We start from the raw sequence: 25,287 nt of genomic DNA, 5'->3' as shown, positions 1-25,287 counted from the left end.
AAATTCAATATAAGTCGTCACATCAACAATGGGTTCGAGATCGACCTCAAGTACTGGTTCTAAATTAAGCACCTGACATATGTGGAGAGCTAGTGTCACAATTTATATGTTTGTCCTGCACACCGCCCCCCATCCAGTGGGCAGCGGTGGATAGGTTACAATCATTTAGTTACTACCTACAGTTAGCAAACTGGGGATATTTGGCTAAAATTTCTGGTAGCAGATCATTTTGAATGAAATGTTTACACATCGCTGGAACATTGGTTATAGAATTGTCTCTGAATTCACGTATCTTTTCGCACTCCATCACATAGTGACGGAGGGTGTGCGAATAATTTTGTTGACACAGTTTACATTTGGTCAGGTCTACATCGGCAGATAATGAAAATTCCCAGAGATACTTGTAACCGAGTCTAAGCCGAGCAGTAGTAACATCTAGAAGTCTGCTGATTTTATTGGATGATCCATAGATGTGTGGCTCCTCTTGCATGATAGTATGATGATAGATGGAATTACTGGTGTCAATTTCACTTTGCCTCAGATCTACAAGATCTTGTTGAAGTTCTCGGTGTACTGCTGCTCTCAGATTGCTCATTGACAATCCAAGGTTACACTCAACGGCTCCTTTAAAGGCAGATTCTTTGGCTAACTTATCAGCTCTATCATGCATTCGGAGGCCAACATGAGATGGAGACCACATGAAATGGACTCTGTTACCATCCTTAATAATTTTGTTGTATTTGTGTCTAGCTTCGGACACGAGCATGTTACAGTTATGTCTTAAAGAGTTGAGAGCATTTAAGGATGATTAGGAGTCACTTACAATTAATGTATCAAGTTTGGAGACTTGTACACATTTCAGTGCAAGGATCAAGGCAAATAGTTCGGTCTGAAGGGTAGAGGCCCAGTTGTTTATACGGACTCCCCACTCAAAGTACAAGCCATCGCCCATTGTCAGCACAACTGCACTTCCAGCTGCACCCGTGGTGCGGTGTAGGGAACCATCAGTGTATATGATTTGAGAGAGAGAATGCTCTGTGGACAGAGCATCAATATGGCTTAAGGCGTTGAGCTTTGCCTCAAGACGAAGCTTGGGCTGATCTCTAATTTGCTTCTTGGGTGGAAAGGGAGGGATTAAAACTGGAAAGGGTGTAACCTCCCACGGTGCAGGAAAGTGCCGTTGTTGTTTCTCTTGGTACAAATCATGAGCCTGATACATTCTGAGTTGAGTTCCAGTTTTTGTTATCCATTTGGAACAATGCTGATCTTCAATAAAGAAATTCTGGAGGGCTTCTGTGCAAGGATTAGGATGAGTTAGCCTATGCCTTTTTATACCAATTTGACAGTTAATTTCAGTAACACGATCAACAACGCTCGGAATATTAAGTTCCTTTCTCATATTAAGTATCTTTGTGGTACGAGGGCACCCAAGGATTATTCTCAAGGCTTCGTTCTGCAATTTTTCAAGCCCTCCAAGCTTTCTTTCAGGCATCAAAACAAGCAGAGGTGCAGCATAATCCACTAAAGATCAAGTATGCAAGGTACATCATTTTGACAATCCTGACATTGGCACCATAGCCTGAGTGATAACCTGCAACAGCCTTGAGAGCTTGGAGCCTCTCTTTATACTGACGACAGAGTCTGAATTCAACAGGACCATACAGTGGCACCTCAAAGCCAAGGTATTTGAATCTGTTTACATAGTCAAGCTGGGAGCCATCAGACAGTTGCATCTTGCGAACAGCTCCTCCCTGCCTGGGTGGGCGCCGATTTAGTATCTTTGTTTTCTCTGCTGAGATAATTAAACCAAGGTCCTGACATGAGTCTAATACAGAGTTAAGAGTGTTCTGCGTGTTAGCATACCCAGTGGTGTGTATCATTATATCATCAGCATAGCTAATGATGTGGACGTTGGGTTTGCTCGGTACAGAGTTTAACAGCGTGTTTATTAAGATATTAAATAAGGTAGGACTGAGGACACCTCCCTGCGGGGTACCTAGTTCAAAGTCTCTTGTTACACTCCTATGCCCCTGGAAAAATACAGATGACTTTCTGTTGGATAAGTAACCCCTGATCCAAGAAAGAAGTCGACCACCAATATTCATTCTTGCAAGCTCACTCAAGATAATATGTCTATTTGCAATATCAAAGGCAGACTTAAGATCTAGGAAGGTGGTATATGACTTTTCAGTGTGCAGGGTAAGAAAGGTGGTGATGCAATGATGCACATTCCTTCCATGCATGAAGCCATATTTTTTGGGGGGATAGCATGGTTCTTATTCTATGGAGGAGACGGTTTAGGACCATTCTCTCGAATGTTTTGCAAATGCAGCTTGTAAGGGGAGCCGAGCGGACAGCACGCTGGACTTGTGATCCTGTGGTCTTGGGTTCGATCCCAGGCGCCGGCGAGAAACAATGGGCAGAGATTCTTTCACCCTATGCCCCTGTTACCTAGCAGTAAAATAGGTACCTGGGTGTTAGTCAGCTGTCACGGGCTGCTTCCTAGGAGTGGAGGACTGGTCGAGGACCGTGCCGCGGGGACACTGCGTAATTTGCATATTTGTAGTCTGTGTTGCACTGCGGTACTGCACTGTGCTGTGTTGCACTGCGTATTTGTGGACCTGCGTAAGGCTTTTGACACTGTCAACCATCAAAACCTTCTTATTAAATTACATCATTATGGAGTCAGAGGACACTCCCTGCAATACCTCAAATCTTATATCTTACTGACAGGCTCCAGTATGTTTCTGTGAATAATACAATTTCTCCCACCCTACCCATCAACATTGGTGTTCCTCAGGGCAGCATACTTGGCCCTCTCCTCTTTCTCATCTACATTAATAACCTTCCAAATGCCTCCCAACACCTCAAACCAATTCTATTTGCTGACGACACAACCTTCATTTACTCCAGTCCTGACCCCCTTCCTCTAAATGCCACAGTAAATACTGAGCTAGAGAAAGTCCATCTTTGGCTAACTGCCAACAAACTCACCCTTAACATTGACAAAACGTTTTATATTCTGTTTGGCAATAAATCCTCTAATCAGATAAATCTCAAAATAAACAATACCCAAATTTGTAACAAATTAGATGGCAAATTCCTTGGCGTTCTCATCGACCACAAGCTGAATTTCCAGGGTCACATTCTAAATATATAAAAAAAGTTTCAAAAACTGTTGGCATTCTTTCTAAGATCAGATATTATGTACCCCGCCCTGCCCCTGCCCTGGTTACTCTCTATTACTCCCTCATCTATCCATACCTCAACTATGGTATTTGTGCTTGGGGTTCTACTACCCAAAATCATTTACGTCCTCTTATTACCCAACACAAAGCTGCTATTAGGACAATATCCAACTCTGGCCCCAGACATCACTCGGTACCCTTACTCAAATCTCTGAATATGTTAGATATTAAGTCACTGCACATTCTCTCTTGTGTATTATACATATATAAAACGCTGAACTGTAATGCCAATCCTGACCTCAAAAGCTTCCTTGAAGGTTGTAACAGAACCCATGAGCACCACACCAGAAATAAATACAGTTTTGATATTCCTAGAGTACGACTTAATCAAACTAGAAATGCTCTACAAATCAAGGGACCCAGAATGTGGAATGACCTTCCCAACCACGTTAAAGACTGTACCTCTCTCAACCAGTTTAAGATAAAAACTAAACACTACCTAATAAATTCCCTGTAACCTACCTCACTCCTCTATTGTCAACCCATGTCTGTTATTTTTTTTTAATCAACACTGTTTGTCAACCTATTGTATTTGTGCTGCTATTTCAGTCATGTTCCCCCTTTTTTTATCTTTATTTGTATTTGTTCTCAACACATTTTATTCTTTATGCTCAATTAGTATTAAGTTCTAGATATTAATGTTTTTCTTGCCCGAAACGCATTGCGTAATAGTGGCTTTAGGCATTGTATGTACTAGCTCTATCTATATATCAATCCATTAATGTAACATCACTTGTATGTATGTACCTTACCTGAATAAACATATTTATTTATTTATTTATTTATAAAATTATTCGGATTGCACCACAGTGTTGCCAGAACTATGTAGTATTTTTATAAACTTTTCAAAATGTTGCGATTTTTTCCGAATTTTTTCATACTTAAACCCTCTTAATAAGAAAAATGCAAAGTAGTGCATTCACCATGGAAGCAATCTATTCTTCAGAAAGTACATAATCGTGTTCCATTATATTTTAAGAAAAAATTTCAAGCATATTCTTCAATTCGAAAACATGATAAAAATATAAGAGTTAAATGTAGAAAACCAGTTACAAACAAAAGTAAGAAGTAGGAAAAATAAAGTGTGGCACCAGACAGAACACTGGAACGCCTTGGTGAGCGTCGTCGCCATTATCACAACACCGGACGGTGTGTCCAGACATAAGCATAAAACCTTCCCACAAACTGCACCTATCATAAAGAAGAAGCCCCACTCTTGCAGTCACCACTCTTGCAGTCATCCGGAGGAGAAAACCTTACCAAAACTTCACCTATCAGAGAAGCAGCCCCACCATTGACCGCCAAGTGCTCACATCAAGTTTAACTCTTAAGAAACAACACTCAAGCTTCGCCTAACCCTCAACATTGACGCCCCACCGTGAGGCGTCTCCTAGCATCACCACTCGTGCAGTCATCTGGAGGAGAAAAACCTTCCCACAAACTTCATAAAGAAGATGAAGACTCACCAGTGTCCAGAGTGTGGGAAGAGGTTCAGTCACCTTGGAAATATGAAGACTCACATGTTAGTGCATTCTGGTGAAAAACCGCATAAGTGTCCAGAGTGTGGGAAGAGGTTCATTCAGCTTGGAAGTATGAAGACTCACATGTTAATTCATTCTGCTGAAAAACCTCATAAGTGTCCAGAGTGTGGGAAGAAGTTCAATCACCTTGGAAGTATGAAGACTCACATGTTAGTGCATTCTGGTGAAAAACCTCATAAGTGTCCAGAGTGTGGGAAGAGGTTCAATCACCTTGGAAATATGAAGACTCACATGTTTGTGCATTCTGGTGAAAAACCTCATAAGTGTCCAGAGTGTGGGAAGAGGTTCAGACATCTTAGAGGTATGAAGACTCACATGTTACTGCATTCGGGTGAAAAACCGCATAAGTGTCCAGAGTGTGGGAAGAGGTTCATTCAGCTTGGAAGTATGAAGACTCACATGTTAATTCATTCCGGTGAAAAACCGCATAAGTGTCCAGAGTGTGGGAAGAGGTTCATCAGCTTGGAAGTATGAAGACTCACATGTTAGTTCATTCGGGTGAAAAACCTCATAAGTGTCCAGAGTGTGGGAAGAGGTTCAGTCAGCTTAGAAGTATGAAGTCTCACATGTTAGAGCATTCGGGTGAAAAACCTCATAAGTGTCCAGAGTGTGGGAAGAGGTTCAGTCAGCTTGAAAGTAAGAGAAGACACATGTTAGTTCATTCAGGTGAAAAACCTCATAAGTGTCCAGGGTGTGAGATAAGGTTCAGTCGGCTTGGAAGTATGAAGACTCACATGATGATGCACATTGATGAAAGATCTTTTGAGTGTGATAAGTGTGGCAGAAGGTTTAGAGATCGTAGATCTATATTAAGTCACATGTTAGTACATACAGAAGAAAGGTCTTTTAAGTGTGATAAATGTGGCAAATTATTTAAGACACATTTTAATATAAAAGCACACATGTCAGTGCATTTGAATGATAAACCTTCATGAGTGTCCAGAGTGTTGGAAGAGATTCAATCATCTTTGTATTATACAGTATATTGATTTATTTATTTACTTATATTCAAGAAGGTACATTGGGTTTATGAGAGTACAGAGATTTGACGTTTTACATTCTTGTAAAGCCAACTAGCACGCATAGCATTTCGGGCAGATCCTTAATCTAGCATTTAATTTAAAAAAAGTAGTTTTTAGCAAAATTAAATTTTTTGTTACATGTACATTGTAAGAAAGTATAAAAATACATTGTATGAAAACTCACAGGATGGAGCATTTGGGTGATAGGTTAACCTTCATATAGGTTAGGGGCCTCGTAGCCTGGTGGATAGCGCGCAGGATTCGTAATTCTGTGGCGCGGGTTCGATTCCCGCACGAGGCAGAAGCAAATGGGCAAAGTTTCTTTCACCCTGAATGCCCCTGTTACCTAGCAGTAAATAGGTACCTGGGAGTTAGTCAGCTGTCACGGGCTGCTTCCTGGGGGTGGAGGCCTGGTCGAGGACCGGGCCGCGGGGACACTAAAAAAAAAAAAAAAAAAAAAAAAGCCCCGAAATCATCTCAAGATAACCTCAAGAAACATTTTAGTTGAGACAAATCAGAAGATTTTTAAGTATAATATATTGTGGAGGGAACCACATTCAAGTGCCCTCCAGTGCAATATCTCATGTGCTAGGTGCTCCTGATTGATGGAAAGCAGTCCTGTGTTGTGCGCCTGTGCACCACCCACGCGCATGCCAGGAGGCGGTGGAGGAGAGAAACGAGAACCACACCTGACCGAAGAGACACCCGTTGGTGACGCCTTCTGAACTTTGGTTATTCGGCAATCATATTGGCCAGCTATCATTGGACCTCGCCCCCATCACATTGTTTCAGCCCGCCCTAGAAGACTTCAGCTTGAGGTGAGTAACTGTTTTCCATACATTCATACACATTTCTGTGCATGTCGATTACCACGTGGTTGGTCATCCCGTACCTCATAGGTAACTGCCTCCACACTGGTGCAGTGAGTAATCGGCCTACACGGTGATCAAGAGGACCTTGCCATGCTGTATGCATCATTCTCGTGCTGAATGTGATTGAGACTTCGTGTTCAACATTACAGTTTCATATACATGTACAGTACTGTCTTCGGTTTCTCCATATATGTTCTCTAGTTAGTTAGGATTTGATCAGTGCCTTTCAGCTGCGTGTCTAAGATATTGTGGTCCCTGGTTTCAGTATCTGTGCTTTATTCCCTCATTTCTTGCATTTTTCTGTGATTTTATATTTCATCATATCTGTGCTCCTGAACTAAGAGTATTCTATGGCTCCCAGTCATCCAGCAATTTTCTCCACGTTAGATTCATTCCCCTGATTTTCTGCCCTATTTGCAGCATCAATTTTCTCCATTTTTTAATTTTCTCTATTTTTCGTGAATTTTTTTAAATATTCATTGTTCTCAAGACGACACCATCACCCGGCCCAGCCGCGGCCATACTTGTTCCTATGTGTTGGCTTCTGCCCCACCAGTTGGCATCAGCCCCACCAGTTTGGCATCTGCCCCACCAGTTGGCATTCCCACTTACCACTATGGTTGTATCTTAAGTTTTCTTTGCATTTGCTATTTTTCTTGATATTCTACCTCATAATTCCAAGTTTTCTGCAATTTGTGTTAATTTAGTTAGAGGAGGAGACCAGGTTACCAACTCACAGATCCAGCCCTGCTGTTGACGAGCGTATTGAGGCTCGGTGTTATTGTTTACTCATGGTTGTGGAGACCCAGTGGCCTCAGCTATGCAAAAGGGTTTGTTGCACCTCGTTGTGCTGTATTATACATTGGCTGCACGAACTTTCCTCATATATATGACTCCAGGGGAGACATGTGTGTCAAGAAAACTAGTGCTAGTGTACTTAGAACTGAGTAAAGGAAACCTGATTTCTACCCTTTGTGCACCATTGAGTTTCTCCATTCACCTGAAATACATGTGTTGTTTATTTAATGGGTGCATGAACTTTGAAATATATACATTGGTAAATATAGACATAAGTGCATAAACCTAGTTTTGAGTGAAGCTTAATACATTTACCTGAAATACACATGTGAAATATACTGATATCTTAGAGTTAAGTGAAGGATACTAATGAATTTATATAATTGAAATACTGAAATATTAATACTTGAAACATTGTGGTTTGCAGATTTCCACTTTTTAGAGAAACTTAAATTCATGTGATATTCCTACAAGTGACCAGTGAGAATACTTAGAAATAAGTGATGTGTTCTTACCTAACTCATACCTGTAAAAGTGCAGTATATATTTACTCACCCTAAATTTTAAGTGCATGACCATAGATTTAAGTGCATGATCCTAGATTTAAGTACATGCTCAAGTTAAGTGTGCGAACTTACGATTATCCAGTCCTATTGAGTGTTCACTCCCATACCAAATGTGATCTAAGTTTTAAACATTCCGGGAGGGAGTAACATTGAGTTCAGGTAATCCTAAGTATTGGGGCCACCCTGTTTTTTCTCCATTTTTTGAATTGGTACACTGAATGGCTACCTCAAACATACTGGATATTTCCTAAGCGTCATCCGCATCTATTAGCTATATTCTTGGATGTGGAATATTATGCTTGACCATTCCTAGAATTAAGGTCTATTCCCTGGCGTGTCTTATTTTTATTTGTTGGTTGGTAACCTGGCTGTGAACGTACATTGTCCAAAAAATATTTGAGCTTCGGCTTTTCATTACTGCAAGATGCCCCACATACGCATTAACTCGGCATCTGTTGGTGACTTAAAAGCGCTACTGGAGTGTCATACACACTGGCCAATCGAATTGTAAGATTTAGACACACACACGTACATCACGACAGACAACATCCACCATATCTCTCGCCTTCAGATTACGACTCCCTTGTTGAATGCCATATCTTTTGACACAGACCCTCTCCCTCAGGGCTTGAGCTCCAACACAATAGTAGAACCAAATGCTAAGGGACGTTCAAACTTGCCATTAACCACTGGGAATGCCTCAGCTGATTCTGGAGGTGCGGCTGCACGCAGTCAGGTCAGACGTATGTCTCCCCCTCATTTTACCCATGGGTTGCATAGTTCCTGTTTTCTGAGACAGGGGCATATCTCAACTAAGAGGTCATCTCATTCCACTCACCATCCAGTTCGACGGTTGTCGACTAGCTCCCAGAATTCTGAGTCCGACGACTCTACTTCTCCTAGCCGGTGGACTGGGCATAGTCGATGGAGTAACTCGTTCCACCCACTACCTCGGGAGCTGAATTATGATGGTAAATCAGATTGGACTCCGTTTCTATTGCCGTTTCACATCGTATGCAGCGAAAAAGGTTGGAGCGGCACTACTTCCCAAACAAATTTGGGTTGGTGTTTTAAAGGCAAAGCCAGTGATTTCTATAACCAGATACTAGACCGGGAACCATCAATTGATTTTACTCGCATGATGTATAAACTTGTCAAGCGATTTGGGGATAGGGAGGTTTTGGACGTGGCAATAATGAAATTTTCTCAGGCCCACCAGGAGCCTGGTGAGGAAATTAGACGAAGTGGTCTCAGAGATCTCGGATTCGTGACAAATTGGACGATATATGTGAGGGTTTGAGGCGTCTCACGAATGCTATCATATCGCCTCGTGGTCAAAGTACCCCATCACCTAGGAGGAGTAAAAATTGTTACCTATGTGGGGAAGAGGGTCACTTTGCTCGGGACTGCCAAAAACCCAGGAGTGGCTGGGATGAAGGCCGTAAACAAGGGGAACATACAGAGGTTATCTTGAGATGATTTCGGGGCTTAGTGTCCCCGCGGCTGGTCCTCGACCAGGCCTCCACCCCCATGAAGCAGGCTGTGACAGCTGACTAACTCCCAGGTACCTATTTACTGCTAGGTAACAGGAGCATCAGGGTGAAAGAAACTCTGCCCATTGTTTCTCGCCGGCACCCGGGATCGAACCCGGGACCACAGGATCACGCGTCCAGTGTTCTGTCCACTCAGCCAGTAGCCATCCACCTTATTACAGACAATAAGCTTCATGTTTCATTTAATGAGGAGAATCGGTCTTTAAACAGGGACGGGTTGGCTCAAGAGGCCTAGATCCGACCCACTATTTACAGGCCAGCAGAGTGCGGCTGCGCCACATTTAATGATGCCAGGGGTCTTCTCAAGGGTTTAAAACATATACCATCCAAATACCAGTACTAGATATCCATCAGGAAGATAGGCAGTCCATCGAACATTTTCGACGGTGCGCTTGACATTTCAGCACCAGCCGACACAAGGAACGTAGGTGGAGGTAAAATTAATGTGTCCTAGGAGGAGGAAGACTTTTATCAACAAAAGGGGGGCAAGTTTAACCCTTAAACTGCGCATGGCGTAGATATATGCTCTGAGTAACATGTACCACCGTGCGCATGGCGTATATATACGCCCAAGGGTGCCAGGCCCGATTCAAATGGCCCGCGGCTACACGGGGTTCACATTAGCTTCCTCAGGGCTCTTGTAAACAGATGCCATTTTTTTTACAAAATCGTGGGCAATATTTTCAGGTGTGAGAATCACAGTACTGTTGGAGCAACCAAGGCTGGCGCACGCAGCATGAGCGAACAGCATTGCTGTTCAGCTTGTGACCACAGCATCGCCGAAAAATGTCAAAATAAATATATAATTGTTATTGTTTAGTGATGACAATATTACAGATGACCCCTGACTGTGATATAAATAACCAGGGTTGTGATAATAGCAGGATTGTTGTAATAATTAGCGCTGTGGGAGGAGTGATGCTGAGAGACGGAGGGAGACAGCATCGTTTACTGACTGTGTGGCCACCTGTTATTGTTTGCATTCACCATACCAGCTCAGTTGTTCTCTATGGTGAACACAAATGTAGATACTTATATATAATGTGTGTATTAGTGTAATAACAGCAAAAGAATTATGCTGGGAGGAGCCATTTGGGTGACGGAGGTGACGTCGTCTGCATGATTGTCTAGCTGTTTAGAGGGTGGCCACTATGCTCTTTGGGTGCACTACAAGCTTAGGTGTACAGTTATGGTGCATACAACATGTAGATACTTGTATATAATATGTGTATATAGTGTAATAACGCTGCAAACAGTATTGTTGAGGGAGAAAGTTTAGTGCGTGTGACCTTGAATGAGTGAGGGAGCCGCCAGCTGTGTATAGTGACGACTCTTAGTGCCTGAACTAACTATATCAGCTTAGCTGTACAGTTGAGGTGAACAAAATATATACATACTTATATATAACGTCTGTATATAGTGTAATACCACCATAAATGGTATTGTTGGGGGAGAAAGTTTAGTGCGTGTGGGGTGTTTCTTTTTTGCTTTCACGACTGCAATGCGTACGTCGCCAATGTACATGCGGCAGACTCTTCACGAAGCTGTCGGAATTAGCAGAATAGAAAATACGAGAGCAACCGTACAGGGCCTGGGAGCAAGGTCGAGTTAGAGTCCTTGAGGGTCTCTTCTCAGACTAGCCTCACCTGGTCCTGCTCCACGTTGATCGTTGGAATCTCCTCAATGATTTAACACTTTAAGGGACTCCTAGGGTCCTCGTCACATTTATAGAGTAGTGAATATAGGCAACTCGGTGTTGAAGACACTTAGAGCTGAAGGCTTGTGTAATATTGGCAGTATTCAGAAGTGGTTCAATGGAAACACCGCATAAAGCTTAACAGTAGTTTACTTACTAACTTAACCACTAATACACAGGCTGCTTGATTTACTTTAGATTGGCGTCAGCAAAGCTATGGTTGTATTAGCGAGACTCTTGACGTCTGGCTAAACAACTCGTATCCACTCATGGAAAAACACCTAACTTAACACAGTTGACAGCCAATCATTAACATGGCAACCTAACTGCCGGTATGCAAAGGGATCACAAGAATTCCAACCGGATACTCGGTAATGATGATATGCAATAAATCAACAACTACACTGTCAATGGGTCAGGCAATAACATGCACAATAATAATCACACAATAACTAAATGTGTGGTGTATGTGAAGCTCACAAACACAGACTAGTGAAATGCAGTGATACCACACAGATAAACACTCATTCACCGTCAATTCACCTATAACCTGTGACAGGTATGAGAAGGTGAGAACTGTGGTTGATACCTCAGATCAACACAGACACAATAAAACAATGACAAGATCTCGTACTTACAGATAGGGTACCTTTCCTTATTCACTCACTCACTCAGGCACATTTATACAAGCACTCGTAGGTGGCCTGACAGCTGGTTTCGCTCGTAGACACGGAGGGTACTTGCAGTAGGGCGGGCTGTATGCTTAATAGACAGACACCCGCACACACACTGGCGCTGGCGATGAGTAAGGTGGTGACGTCATGTAGTAGTGAGGGCGGCTCGAGGCACAGAGGTACTAGCTACACGCTCTGGACCCAGTGCAGGCTGGCTACTGCAGGTTATATGGTACCATGCACTACACTGTACGCTGTGGTACAGGTACACTGTGGTAAAGTCACACACAGATACTTAGGCGGCGGCACTGCCTTAGTTCACTCTTAAGTCACTCACAACGATCTTTGTCACCAGGGGTTACCTGATACCAGTCTGTTTAGCTCTGGAGATTTGTCACTTTAGGCTTCTGAATAATATATTCACACTCGTGATTCTGGGCGAGTGTATAGTATATTTTCCAGACGCTGAGTTAACTTGACGGTGAGGAATAGACTGTGTTCAGTCTATTGGCCGGTAGACAGAACAGAACACGTCCTCTAGGTTTGGTGTCCCTCACTTGAATGCCTTTTGCAAGGGCTGCCGGGCATCTTGTGGCACCCAGCACAAAAGAGTTACAATTTGACCAATAGCATTGCAGCAAATGGGCGGGAACCAATCATATTAGCTCGTTCGATGAGCAGTAGGAGAGGTGACGTCATGAACACGTCATAGCTGTTATTGTCCATCGTACCGGTTGACCCCAGAGGTCAGACGCTGCTAGCGTCTCCCCTCTGCTCTCACACGGGCACCAGCCATGTACTCACTGACCCTTTGGTGTGGCAAGTATGCTTAACTCCCTGTATCTACTGCCTGCCTGGACATGCGGCGGCCTCCATATTATAAAAGTGTTCCTGGTTAAGTGGGCATTCTGGAGATACCCAACATGCCAGGTCACTATCCAGGGTTAACAGAAATAGGACCTTGTGCACAAAATCGGTGCACTGTGCACAGCAATGAGCCATTCCAGTCAGTTTGTGGGAGAATCTTGAGAGAGACTCTCACGGTGCGTGTGTTGAGGTAGTGCAGCGAGTGGTTGGCTGGTGTGTAGCGGTAACTCCTCGTTGCTTTTCGACCCTCAATACCAACTTAGTGGTTCGTTATGGTGAACAAAACGTGCAGATACTTATATATAACCTGTGTATAGAGTGTAATAGCAGCGAAACTATTTGTTTATTGTTTTATGAACATAATAATTGAATCACTAATATGCACACCATACTTTTGAGTATAGCGATTATTCACCACTTTTATATATAAATATATTACAATACACACTATTGAATAATATTACTGCAAAAAAACTAAGGAAACATCAATCAGAGACATAGAAATAATTAAGCGATAATATCTTTGTGGCAACTCCCACCTGTCAGCGCGGGTGACGCTGACCGGCCCTGACAACCGCTCTGTCAACGCCTACTTTTTGCCAGACTTCCTCTGTCAGTTGCCTAAAATATGTCGCCTACAATTTTTTTTTTCCCGTGCTCAGGGGACAGAAATTAACACTTTCGCGCTTTAGATTAGAGATAGCTCGTCACCGTTTTTTCTTACGATTCCGCATAACATACTACAGTGGTACCTCGCATAACGATCGCCCCAAAAGACGAACATTTTGGGTAACGAACGGCCCGATCGGCGTCAAATCGTCCCGTATGACGAACGCTGGTTTGAGTAACGTCAACACCACATGGTGGGCCAGGTGGGGTCGCGCTGCTTCTTGCACATTCTTAGACGCCTCCGACGATGCACATAAATTATGTTGTTCTTGTTTAAAGATGCTAATGATACTGGGATATAATGGGGTGACTGCTGAGATGTTGCAAAGCATTGACGTTTTTGTAGGAAAAAAGAAATGAAATGTCTGATATACAACAAATGTCAAAAAGGTTCGTTCGGTGTTCGGCAGGTAGGCTGCTCCATTATAACAATCTTTCTTTGTTTCAAATGTGTTCCATTTGTTTTGTATTTGTCATTTACGTCTCAATAATGGAGAAGCCTACCTTACATACACTGAATAAACCATTATGACATTTTCCTTTCTTCAAATGTGTTCAATATTTATTTTTCATTTGTCTTATAGCAAAATGTTCGTTCGGTGGTCGGCAGGTAGGCTGCTCCATGTTTCTTAAATAAAAAAAAAAAACGAAAAATAAAAGAACTGTTGAAACAATTTGAAAAATGGACAAATGCCATAAAGGTTCGTTCAGTGTTTGTCGGGTAGGCTGCTCCATTATGAGACATAAGTGACAAATACAAAACAAATGGAACACATTTGAAACAAAGAAAGATTGTCATAATGGAGCAGCCTACCCAACAAACACTGAACGAACCTTTTGCTATAACGAATATGAAAGACAAGGGCTGCTGGCTGGGTTAGTACTGCGTGAGCAACCATTTGTGGCACACGTGCCTCTGGCTCTCAAACACCTGTCCCACACGGTGTTGAAAGACTGCACTCAGTCGGTGCAATTCAGACCCTATTGTTTGAAGAACATAAGGGTCATAACATTGGTGAAGCTAGGCGCAATAAGGGCTTAACACAATGGTCGGATGCCAGTGATACAGCACCTATGAGGATTATACAGCGAGCGTATCCAGGTGTAGCTCTGAGCCCCACCCTGGCCATCTCGAATTTATATAGATGATACATAGATGAATCGTTTTCTGCGTTCAGTGATGATGCATCTGATACAAGTAGCATAGATGAACAGTGTTAGCGGCTTCCATGGTGGTGTTGTTCATTGATATTTTCAAGAATACCTGAATCTCTTCCTGACTGATGGACACTCTTTGAGGCTAGCTGAATCTCCTCCTGACTGATGGACACTCTTTGAGGCTAGCTGAATCTCTTCCTGTGTGGGACCTTACAAAGCGATCTTTTCAAGACTACCTTACAAATTGAGCTTTTCCTATAATCGTTTCAATACTACCATATGCTTTACAAGCTTGGCTACATACCACCTACAAGTACTAAAGCCAAGGGTGCACGCGAGTGCATTATTTGCAAGCACACAGAACGATGAAACGGGAAACGAAAATCTATCTGTAGCTGGTGCAAGGAGAGCAAAGTCGCGCTGTGTACCATGGACTACTTCATTGACTATTACGTACCTCCAAAGTACTGAGTGTGTAATACAGTGTATTATTGTGTAATAATATGTGAAACTGTACATATTGTAATTTTAGTGAATTTTTACCACGTAATATTGTGACAATAAACATTTATTGTGGACACATTACTGACACATGTATCACAGTTTCATGGAAAATTATGAACATTCTACTGTATACATATTGTAAAGGTCACAAATATGCATCATATACGATAAAAGAAACAAATAAAACCGCATTGGAAATGCATAGAAAAATATTTGAAAATATATTTGTGGCAACACGCGGTGCTTGAATGGCCTGCGCGACCGTGTCTGGGAGCTTCACACACGGGCGACCAGGCCCTGATGACGTCACAGCGCACCTTGTCGACTCCCTCACAGCCAAAGTAAGTGGAATTTGGTAATTATTTTTACATAGACATGTTCAGGGACGGTAATTTATCATTTTGCAAAGAAAAATGATATTTTGGGGAACATTTGATGTCATGCACACTGGGGGAATTTCACAATAAACACAGTGCATCACACTGGTTATATGGGGGACACTCGTTTTGTATGACGTCCGTTTCACATGACGAACATGGAACGGATTAAATTCGTTATGCGAGGTACCACTGTACTTTTGTAGTCCATCGAAAAAATATTTCTATAAATTCCATTTTCTAACCGAAATGGATGGAGATACTCTCAGATTTTTTCTCCATGAAATTCCCGTTCTCCCTCACCGAACACATGGCATCTCGGCCTACCCGGTCACGTGGTTGGCCCCTTGTTTTGTTGACACGCCAAGTGCCCACACTGCGCTCCCCTCTCGCGGCAAACGTGACCCGTTTTACGCATTTATTTCCGTTCCGTTTCCGTTCTCGTGTACCTAAAACCCATTCAATACCTTCAACATGGATGCTGCACCAGGAACAAGCAGTGGAACGCAAAAGAAAGGTAGGAAATCTAGGAAAGCAGAAGAGATCGCCAGGATTTTCGATCTGTATCGTGGGGTCAATCTCACTCCATCCAAGATTCCCGACGTTGTTGAAGCCTTTTCAGGGTCTTCTGATGATGATTTGGAGGCTGACGAACCGGAAAATGATGTGCTTTATGAGGTTTCCACAAGTGATGATGATATTTCAAGTGAGAGTGAGGATTAGCCAATTACCACAGAGCCTTTATAAAAGGATTTGCGGAGCTAGCTATTCCTCTATATGCTTTGACAGGAGCAAATAAATTGATTGGGGGAAACATACACCAAGAGGCCTTTGTGGCTATTAAGACGGCCTTAACTACGGCTCCGGTTTTGGGGCTACCAAATGGACAGGACCCTTTTATCCTGAATACCGATGCCTCTGATTGGGCAATAGGTGCAGAGCTGCTACAGGTTCAAGAGGAACAGGAAAAGGTAATCGCTTATGCCAACTTGGCATTAACCTTGGAACAAAGAAGGTATTGTACTACCAGAAAGGAGTTGTTGGCAGTAGTTAGGTTCACCAGGGTCTTTCGGCACTATCTCTTGGGCCGGCCTTTTACTGTGCGTACTGACCATGGCAGTTTGGTTTGGTTGACTAGGTTTAAGAATCACCCAAGGCCAATTAGCTCATTGGTTGGAAGAGCTGAGCCAATTTGACTTAAAAATCCAACACAGGGCAGGAAAGAAACACCAATGCAGGCTCTTTATCTAGGGAAGGGGATACCCATCAGTTGTGCGCACACTTTCGCCATGACATTCCTGTACAAAACCTGCCATGCGCAGGATGTTCTTATTGTCACGAGGCACACCAGAACTTGGCAAAGTTCCAAGAAGTGGTGGACGATGTAATTCCACCAGCTATAAGGTCGTTCGATTGTGCATGTAGTTTTCAGGCCCTGGGGACAGTCAGGCAAATAAACCCCAAGTCCCCATTTCAAGACTGGTGGTCAGAGGACAACAACTTGGTTGTATTTCCATGGGACCCGGAGGGTAAGGATCAAAGGGAACTAGAGGACACATCAGGCAGGGGATGGGATGCAGCCCCTACAAGTGCAGTAAATGTCCAGATTATCACCAGGACCACAGCAGACAGATATGGAATGCCTTTGCTTGAGCTGCAGGAACTGTCGGAGAAAGGCCCAGACACGAGTATGGTAAGAGCATGGGTGGGAGGCCATCAACCCGCGGAGGGTGATCTGTTCGGAGTCAGCCCCGCCATGAAATATTACTGGCTAAAAAAGAGGCCTTTATTTTGGAGGATGGCCTTTGGTGGTGGCACAAAGTAGACCAGGACGGAGCGACCCAAAAACTTTTATACAAACCCAATAGTTTGAGACAGGACGTGGTAAGCTTATGCAATGATATACTGTACCCGACATGGGCCATCAAGGCAGGAATCGTACATTGGAGAGAATCAAAGCAAGATATTTTTGGTATGGGCTAACAACCCAGGTTGCTAATTATGTGGCTTCATGCCATGACTGCAATGTAAACAAAAAAGCATCCAAGACCAGCAGGCATGAGTTGGTCAAGTACCATGAGGGTGCACCAATGGAAAGGGTACACCTGGACGTTTTGAGACCAATGCCCAAGATCCGGAAAGGCAACGAATACCTCTTGGTGGTAGATCAATTTACTAAATGGATCGAGTGCATGCCACTACCATCCCAGACTGCAGAGGACACGGCTAAAGCGGCGCTCGATGGATTCTTCACCCGGTTTGGGTATCCGTTTGAGATTTTCACCGACCAAGTGAGGAACTTCAAGAGTGACTTGTTCACTAAACTTTATGAAATGATGCACATCCACAAAGCTTGTACCACAGCTTACAGGCCATCAGCAAATGGCCAGGTAGAACGATACAATAGGACCATCATGGATGCATTGCGATGTAATGCTAACTCTCAACATGACAGCTGGGATGACTACATTCAATGTATAGCAGGGGCAATTAGATCCAGCGTGAATCAACAAACAGGATTCACCCCTAATAAATTAATGCTTGGTCGAGAAAGTAACCAGTCAATAGATTTGATGTATCTCCGGGAGAGGCAACCTCACCATGGCGCAATACCCTATTTAGCACAGTTACAGGGCGAGATAGAAAAAGCACACGAGTTAGCATGGAAATCCCTATTGTCAACGCAGGAACGAATGAAGTGTGATTATGAACAAATCCACAAGGGCCATGACAAGGGCCATGAATCGTCGTCACGGCCCTTATGGATTTGTTCATTTGATGCATCACGTTAGTGTGATCTCTGTGTGTAATGATGTAAGGGCGAAGAGGGAGAACGGCCTATTGACATAGCTCGAGTGCAGGGGAGTTGTGTAAAATCCTGGTTCGTGCCTCGGAGAGGCTACGGGATCCAGGAAGTTCAATAGAACTTCGGTTTCAACTCTTTTTAACCCTGTCGTAGCTCAGTCTATTAAGGCAGTGTCTGGGATGCTCCCGGACACAGGTTCGAATCCTCGTCACGGCCCTTGTGGATTTGTTCATTTGATGCATCACGTTAGTGTGATCTCAGTGTGTAATGATGTAAGGGCGAAGAGGGAGAACTGCCTATTGACATAGCTCGGGTGCAGGGGGGATTGATTGTTGCCGCCGAAGGCGGCTAGTTTATTGTGCACCCCATACTCATCCTGTGAGTGGTAGCGCAAAAGCATTACAGAGGGCACAAACGGTCTTTATCAGACCTCATCTTAGATTATTACATAAACAATTTCTTCTATCCTTCACACCTTATAGTTACAATGTCAGCTAGTTACAGAGAAAGTGCTATTACAAGAGATACATATTTATAGTAAGTCATCATACATTAACCCTTACACTGCTCAGGGGTCCTGGGGATATTTACACCCCTGTGCGCAAGAAAAAAAAAAATTCAAATTTTTTTTTTCATCTTCTAAACATGTTAATTTGTGTCCCCTGAGCACGGGAAAATAAAAAAAAATTGTAGGTGACATATTTTGGGCGCAATTGACTGAGGAAGTCTAGCAAAAAGTGGGCGTTGACAGAGCGGTCGTCAGACCCGGTCAGCGTCACCCGCGCTGACAGATGGGAGTTGCCACAAAGATATTATTACCTAATTGTTTCAATGTCTCCGATTGATTTTTTCTTAGTTTTTTTGCAGTAATATTATTCAATAGTGTGCATTGTAATATATTTATATAATAAAAGTGGTGAATAATCGCTATACTCAAAAGTATGATGTGCATATTAGTGATTCAATTATTATGTTTATAAAACAATAAACAAATAGTTTTGCTGCTATTACACTCTATACACAGATTATATATAAGTATCTGCATGTTTTGGTCACCATAACGAACCACTAAGTTGGTATCGAGAGTCGAAAAACAACGAAGAGTTACCGCCACACACCAGCCAGCCACTCGCTGCCACTCCCTCAACACACGCATTAAACTTTCTTCCCCAACAATACCATTTGTGGTGTTATTACACTATATACAGACGTTATATATAAGTATGTATATATTTTGTTCGCCGCAACTGTACAGCTAAGCTGATATAGTTAGTTCAGGCACTAAGAGTCGTCGCTATACACAGATGGCGGCTGGTGGCTCCCTCACTCATTCAAGGTCACACGCATTAAACTTTCTCCCCTAACAATACTGTTTGCAGTGTTATTACCCTATATACACATATTATATATAAGTATCTACATGTTTTATGCACGGTAACTGTACACCTAAGCTTGTAGTGCGCCCAAAGAGCATAGTGGCCACCCTCTAAACAGCTAGACAAATCGTGCAGACGACGTCACCTCCGTCACCCATATGGCTCCTCCCAGCATAATCCTTTTGCTGTTATTACACTAATACACACATTATATATAAGTATCTACATTTGTGTTCACCATAGAGAACCACTGACCTGGTATGGTGAATGCAAACAACAGGTAGCCACACAGTCAGTAAACGATGCTGTCTCCCTCCGTCTCTCAGCATCACTCCTCCCACAGCGCTAATTATTACAACAATCCTGCTATTATCACAACCCTGGTTATTTATATCACAGTCATGGGTCATCTGTAATATTGTCATCACTAAATAATAACAATTATATATTTATTTTGACATTTTTCGGCGATGCTGTGGTCACAAGCTGAACAGCAATGCTGTTCGCTCATGCTGCGTGCGCCGGCCTTGGTTGCTCCAACAGTACTGTGTCTCTCACACCTGAGAATATTGCCCACGATTTTTTTTTTAAAATGGCATCTGTTTACAAGAGCCCTGAGGAAGCTACTGTGAACCCCGTATAGCCGCGGGCCAGGCACCCTATGGCGTATATATACGCCATGCGCACAGTGGGACATGTTACTCAGGGCGTATATATACGCCATGCGCAGTTTAAGGGTTAATGGTAGGTCTTATCGCTAATACATAATAGTTTGACCAATGGGGATATTACAGAGTCATAGGGGAGCTTCTGTTTATTATTAGTCTTCACAATACACTACTTGTTTCTGAATCTCATGTCGTTCATCTATTGGAAGTGAAATGTGGGTACAATGCAAGGATTTTGGGTAATTTATCCTTGGTAATAAGATAGGTTGCCATATCATACAGAGTGAGCTTAGATTTATCTCTAAAAGGCTCAATTTTACAACAATCCAAGATAGTGTTCGAGTGTGTGTCCCTGTCTATGTCCACACACTACACTTTACTTCATCTAGATCCGTATACAAGCCGAACTGCCAGAGATACTTGTAGCCAAGTCTTATATGAGCTGTGACAACATCTGTTAGTCTACTGACTTTGTTACTTGCCCCATACACATGTTTTACTTCACACATTTCATTGTGATGAACAATGGAGCTGCTAGTTCCAGTTTGCACTGTTCTACTTTCTTCAAATCCATCCAGGAGTTCTCGTCTAATGACACTTTTAAGGGACCTATTTGATAACTCAAGATTCCGTTCAATACCGTCTTTATTTACTGCAGCCTTAGCAAAGGCGTCAACTTTGTCATGTTCCTGCATGCCAATGTGAGAAGGAATCCACAACATTTTTATATTTACCCTCTTGCTAGGTATGCTTATATATCTACGTCTAGCTTCCAAGACAAGCACGTTATTACTTGATTGCAAACTGTTTATTGCTCATAGTGAGGAAAGGGAATCAGAAATAATTAAGCTGTCTACTTCAGTGTTGTCAATAATTTCGAGTGCTACCAGTATCGCTACCAACTCGGCTTGCATTATGGTCGCCCAGTTACTAATTCGGATATTTCTTTGAATTGTGCTGCCATCAGGCTGATGAGCAATAACAGCACTTCCTACCTTCCCTGTAGCTGTATTGAGTGATCCGTCAGTGTATATGGTCTGTGCAACAGTGCAATTGACACAATGTTGTTTTTGTTATCATGCAGCAGCTGATATCCCATCATCCCATTTTTGTTATCCCACCATAAGATTAATTTCAAATATTCTATCTAATGCTAAGTATATTTAATTCTTTTCGCATGTTGAGAACTTTGGTAGTTATAGGACAGCCAAGTATAATTCTGAGTGCTTCATTTTGCATTTTTTCCAGTCTATCAATACTTTTGCCATTTTGCAGGACCAAAGCTGGTGCATGATAGTCTATCAGAGACCTTATATACACTAAATACATCATTCTTGCTATTCTAATATTAACACCATATTTCAGGCTGTACCCCACTACAGTTCTGAGAGACTTGAGTCTGTCTCTACATTGTTGATGTAACTTATTGACTGCAGTTGAGGTACAAGGGACAGACACACCAAGGTATTTGAAAGAAGAGACATAGTCTATTGGTATGTTGTCTATCTTAAGTTTTCGTGGTCCACTTTTGCGGTTGCCAATTTGTCTGTTAAATAGCAGGGGGGAGTTGTGTAAAATCCTGGTTTGTGCCTCGGAGAGGCTACGGGATCCAGTAAGTTCAGTAGAACTTTAGTTTCAACTCTTTTTAACCCTGTCGTAGCTCAGTCGATTAAGGCAGTGTCTGGGATGCTCCCGGACGCAGGTTTGAATCCTCGTCACAGCCCTTGTGGATTTGTTCATTTGATGCATCACATTAGTGTGATCTCTGTGTGTAAGAGAGATTATGACCTGCGAGCACAGCTACAGGTCATAATTCATAAATTTTCATCTTAATTGTTCAGGGTTAAACTCCAGCGTGATCTCATGACAGATTGAAGAAATGCAAGGACCGTTTATGTCCAGACTTGGTTGTTAGATTTAAGCAGCGCAGGTTCAGGAAATATCAGCATTACCTTATGAAGACCTCTATTGTGTATGTAGGCGGCCATATGATGGGAAATTTATGGTACAGTGTGCAACCCGTTCTCACACAAGACAGCACATATATGACTTAATGCTTAAAGTCAATATGTTGAATATGAATTAGTAAATATGTGATATATTCCCAGTTACTTTTTTTACCAAGGCCCAAACTCTTCCTCACGTACCAATTTACGTGTCACAGTACCCGTCCGTCAACATAGATAGCAGAATATTCGTGATTGGTTCAATTATAAGGAAAATTGTAGTTTTCAGGTCCCACATGGGTTGTGAAATTTACCTACTGTTGTCCATGCTCTTATAATATTACAGATCAGCTATATCCTATTGAAGGCTCGTAGTTTTGTTTTGAGAAATATTAGTTGTTCTTAGTAAATTATAATAAGCACTATAAATTATTACATAGAATAACAGTGCTTCACCAATCAATATTATATACCATAGTTTGGCTTTAAAAATCTTTAAAGAATGTTTTGTAGGAACGCTAACAGAAAACGATGTTACATTTGAATGTCTATGGGGTAAACTACTGCAAACAGGACGGAATTGTGTCTACTATACCAACTATAGCTAGGATGGGTATATTGTCACCTACCGCCTGTTAGGTGGGAAAGGGGTCCAATACCACCCACAGGATGGGTATGAGGGTCACATCCACCCACAGGATGAGTATGGGGATCACATCCACCCACAGGAAGGGTATGGGGTCCAATACCACCCACAGGATGAGTATGGCGTCCACTACAACCCACAGGATGGGTATGGGGCTCCAACCACCCATAGAATGGGTATGGGGCTCCAACCACAAATAAAATGGGTATAGGGTCCAATAATACCCACTGGATGTTTAAGGCGTCCATTGCCGCGCGTCGAGCTCGAAAACCGCAGCATTCATCTCAGAACCATGCCTATTTCACACAGATTCCTTAATAAACGTAAGAGTTTTATATGTCACAAGAAAGATAGAAATATAAGCTTCATTCTAAATACCTTACCATGGGCATATTTAAATTTAAAGCGAAGATACGTGTACTTTTATAATAGCCGAGCTTTAACCCCGGACAGATTGATCGACCGAGCAACTCTCTCTCAGAACAATGTTTATTTCACGTGAATTCGTTAATAAACATATATGTTTTATATGTCTCAAGAAAGGCAGACATATAAGCTTCACTTTAAACACTTTACCATAGACATATTTAAAGTTCTAATGAAGATACATGTATTTTAAAAATTACGGAGCTCCCACCCCATACAGACTGAACGACAGAGCAACTCTCTCTCAGATCAATGTTTATTTCACGTAAATTCGTTAATAAACACAAATGTTTTATATGTCTTAAGCAAGATAGAAATAAGAGCTTCATTTTCAATACATTACAATAGACATATTTATAGCTCAAGTGAAGATACATATGTTTTTATAGTAGCGCTCAGTAGCTTGTCGGGCATGGAGTGCAGACGCCTACGCACTTGCCGATATATTGTATAATTAACAAAGATACGCTAATAAAGCCTAAAATCTTATATGCCTCCAGAAAGACCGAGATATGAACATTATTATGATTTCACCAAATGAAATATATCATGTTCGAGAACAAAGATATATCAATTTTAAATTAAGTTTCGACTCTTGCTCGGGCGAGAGAGAGGGAGCGACTCTCGCCCCATCTATTGGAGATTCTGTCCACTAAAGACCCAAAGCTACTCAAGCCCTCCTAGCATTATTTAAGTAATGAAGTAATATGATATATTTACTATAATGTGGGTGCTGAATGCAGAACATGAGAAAACATATATTTACTCCAAACTAATATAATTTCATTATGAAATAAGTAAATAAGTAGCATCAAAGGAAGTCGACGGTCCAAGCGTCAATGTTGTGGAACGACTTATCCAAGATATATCGTTGTTTGGAAAGTGTTTGTTGGCATATCCAGTTGTCGCACTTCTCTGCACAAATTAAAATTATAATGTTAACAAGTAGAATACGTATTTTTAATAAAATCTAACATAGCTAGCCAGAAAACATTTAACATTTATTAAAAAAATATATGTTTGGAAGTTAAATCGACTTCATAGGACAATAGTGTTGTTATATATACTCGTTATTCGTTGACATGCGTTCGCTACTTAAACTACCATGTACTGTACTTATGTGAAATCTCCCATGTCTCTTCGCTCATCTCACCGAACCCTACAGGCTCTGTGATATATTGCTTAATTAATTGAGATTCACAAATAAAGCTTATAATTGTATATGTTATCAAAAAGGCAGAGCTTATTTTAGTTCATTTATTATGCACCCCATACCCATCCTATGGGCGATAGTGGAGTGTTACAGAGGCGCATAATGGGCTCAGGGACTGAGCCCCACAATTCATATAGCCAAGGAAGTTATAATCTTGATAAGCTAGTTACAAAAGTCAATGCACATTGTCACATCAACAATGGGCTCGAGACCGACCACAAGTACAGTTTATAATTTAAGCAACTGACATATATGGAGGGCTAGTGTCACAATTGATTTGTTTATCCTACACATAACCCCCTCTCCCCCATCCAATGGGCAGCGGTGGATAGGTTACAATCAAGTCGTTTTTTGCGTTTTATTCAGAGATTAGATCTTATTGGGTGAGGAAAGATATTCATATTTTAAAGAAGGCTTCTTGGCTGATGCTCTCCATTGATGGAAAATATACAACCTTTTGAAAATCAATGTTAGTTTGATCTAGATATTGTAATTAACGAAAGTATTTATGTCATCTGAAAGGTAGAAATATAGGCTACATCTAAAATCCTTTGTCATAAATATAACTGAAGTGAAAACGAAGATATATGCGTTTTGATAGTTACTTGATGGCTAGCTCTGAGAGTGTGAAGCCCTGCACACCAGCCAATAAATTGTATAA

At 42.0% G+C, this 25,287-nt stretch overlaps 1 long non-coding RNA gene across 1 annotated transcript in view; it reads left to right on the top strand.

Annotated features, from left to right (window-relative positions):
- Positions 1-4,356: 4,356 nt before the first annotated feature.
- The window catches only part of LOC138373591 (uncharacterized), a 31,335-nt gene continuing 10,404 nt past the window's right edge, over positions 4,357-25,287 (top strand). Inside the window, exon 1 of the long non-coding RNA XR_011231228.1 lies at positions 4,357-6,629. This is a non-coding gene — a long non-coding RNA (uncharacterized lncRNA). The remainder of the gene's footprint in view (positions 6,630-25,287) is intronic.

Source organism: Procambarus clarkii, chromosome 5, assembly GCF_040958095.1.
Source record: "Procambarus clarkii isolate CNS0578487 chromosome 5, FALCON_Pclarkii_2.0, whole genome shotgun sequence".
Lineage (NCBI taxonomy): Eukaryota > Metazoa > Arthropoda > Malacostraca > Decapoda > Cambaridae > Procambarus > Procambarus clarkii.
The sequence above is the reverse complement of the archived record's forward strand: the minus strand, read 5'-3'. Positions and strand labels throughout refer to the sequence as shown.